At 35.7% G+C, this 2,805-nt stretch overlaps 1 pseudogene; it reads left to right on the top strand.

Annotated features, from left to right (window-relative positions):
• The first annotated feature begins 1,443 nt into the window (after positions 1–1,443).
• Positions 1,444–2,138, top strand: LOC110212149 (high mobility group protein B1 pseudogene; annotated as a pseudogene).
• Positions 2,139–2,805: the final 667 nt, after the last annotated feature.

Here is a 2,805-nt window from a genome sequence, read left to right as displayed (position 1 = left end):
GACTGAGAAAGAGGGATGTACTGGGATAAGGGGGAGGGGTATTTTTTCACACAAAAAAGGAATGCAAAGAAGAGCTTTTATAGTAAAATGGAAAATGAGGAAGAGTGAGCAATGCTTGAACCTTTCATTAGACTTGGTTGAAAGAGAGAAGAATATGTATGTATATGTACGTATGTATATGCATGTATATGTATGTGCATATATATTTGTATGTACACGAGTTGGTTGGGTATAGAAATCTATCATACACAATAGGGAAATGGGAAAAGAGGGGGATAAGAGATACAGGTTTGAGGGATGAAACAGAGGGTGAATTAAAGGAGACAGTGGTCAGAAGCAAAACAGACGTTAGAGGAAGGACAGGTAAGAAGAAAGATCAACATAAAGAAATAGGATGGAGGGAAATGCAGTTAGTAGTCACAACTGTGAATGTGAATGGAATGATCTCAGGCATAAAATGGAAGTGGATAGCAGAATAGATTAGAATCTAGAATGCAACAACATGTTGTGTATAAGAGACACACTAAAAACCGGAAGACATACAGAGTTAGAATAAAGGGCTGGAGCAGAATCTATTATGCTTCAGCTGAAATAGAAACAGTAAGAGCAGCTATCATGATTTCAGAAAAAGCAAAAGCAAAAAGATAGATCTAATTGAAAGAGATAATAAGGGAAACTACATTTTACTAAAATTTAGGTTACCATAGACAATGAAATAATACCAAAAAAATTTACAGCAAATTTTTCTGATGAAACTTCATTTTTCAAATATATAGAGAATAAAGTGAGATTTATAAAAATAAGAGTCATTCCCCAATTGTTATATGACAAAAAGGAACGAACAAGGCAGTTTTCAGAAGAAGAAAGCAAAGCTGTCTATAATGGTATGAAAAAATGCTCCAAATTACTATTAATTAGAGAAAGGCAAATTAAAATAACTCTGATCTACCACTTCATACTTATCAGAAATGACAGATCCTGGAGGGAAAGAGGGAAAGTAGATAAAATAATCAGTTATTGATGGAGTAGTGAACTGGTCCAACCATTCCGGAATATAACCTGAAACTATGCCAAAAGGATTATAAAACTGCATACCTTTTGTTCCAGCAGTACTGCTACTAGGTTTGTGTCCCCCCAAAAAAGGGGAACATGTTTGTACACATGAAATATTTATACTAGCTCTTTTAGTAGTTGCAAAGAACTAGTAATTGAGAGGGTGGTCATCAGCTGGGAAATGGCTGCAGAAGTTGTAGCATATGATTGTGATGGAGTCAAATTGTACTTTATGAAAAGACGAAGAGGGGGAGAGTGAGGAGGCTGCATCTGGCTTATGCTCTCACAGCCATTGCAATACATTGAGCTCCACAGAGACAGTGCCCAGGCAAGTAAGAGCCGGATGGGCACTAGGCTGCTCTATGTGGCACTGAGGGAAAGTAACCAAAAATGGGCAAAGGTGATCCTAAGAAGCCGAGAGGGAAAAATGTCTTCATATGCCTTTTTCATGCAAACTTGCCAGGAGGAACACAAGTAGAAGCACTCAGATGCTTCTGTGAACTTCTTGGAATTTCCTAAAAAATGCTCAGAAAGGTAGAAGTCAATGTCTGCTAAAGAAAAAGGAAAATGTGAGGACATGGCAAAAGCTGGTAAGGTTGGTTATGAAAGAGAAATGAAAACCTATATACCACCTAAAGGAGAAACAAAAAAGAAGTTTAAGGATCCCAATGCACCGAAGAGGCCTCCTTTGGCGTTTTTTTTTTTTTATTCTGTTCTGAGTATCCTCCAAAAATCAAAAGAGAGCATCCTGGTCTTTCTATTGGAGATGTGGCAAAAATAAAAAAAAAAGGGAGAAATGTGGAATAATACTGCTGCAGATGACAAGCAACTTTATGAAAAGAAGGCAGCTAAACTGAAGGAAAAATGTGAAAAGAATATTGCTACATACTGGGCTAAAGGAAAACCTGATGTCGGGTAAAAAGGGAGGAGTTGTCAAGGCTGAGAAGAGCAAGAAAAAGAAGGAGGAGAAAGATGAGGAAGGTGAAGAAAATGAGGAGGAGGGTGAAGAAGATGATGATGAAGATGAATAAGTTGGTTCTAGAGCAGTTTTTTTCTTGTCTATAAAGCATTTAACCCCCCAGTATACAACTTTTAAAGAAAAAAAATTGAAATGTAAAAAAAAAAGGGGAAGAAAGAAAAAAAGAAAAGACAAACAAGGGTGGTTTCAAAAAACATAGCAAGACATGTGAACAGAGGCAAAGTGAAGTGAGAAGAACTAGAATATAATTGTTCACAGTCACAAAAATATTGTAATAATGATTAACTGAAAGATTTGGCTACTCACATCAATATAATAATCCAAGGAATTCTAAGGGACTCATGCCGTGAAAATGATAGCCACTTCCAGAGAGAGAATTGAGTATAAATTGAAGTATAATTTTCTTGCTTTTTTAAAATTTGTTTTGCGATAAGGCTAATATAGAAATATATTTTGCATGATTTCAAATATATAATTTATATCATAGTGTTTTCCCTCTTTTGGGTGGAGAAGGAGTAGGAGGGAAGAAGAGAATCTGGAAGCTAAAATTTTAAAAGAAAAGAATGTTAAATAAATAAATTTGGAAAAATGGGATGGGGGCATTTCCACTTTCATATTATTATGTATTTTGCATTTCTCTTATTACTTGTGGCAACTGTTAATTTTGAACCACTGCTTTCAATATTTTTACTCTTGGCTAGACTGATGGGACACCAAAATACTTAGTGTATATCATTGGATAATTTTCTCATAGGCATTGTGGAGGAATCTCA

This window comes from Phascolarctos cinereus, unplaced genomic scaffold (assembly GCF_003287225.1).
Source record: "Phascolarctos cinereus isolate Bilbo 61053 unplaced genomic scaffold, phaCin_HiC Scaffold_5;HRSCAF=322, whole genome shotgun sequence".
Classification (NCBI taxonomy): domain Eukaryota; kingdom Metazoa; phylum Chordata; class Mammalia; order Diprotodontia; family Phascolarctidae; genus Phascolarctos; species Phascolarctos cinereus.
The sequence above is the reverse complement of the archived record's forward strand: the minus strand, read 5'-3'. Positions and strand labels throughout refer to the sequence as shown.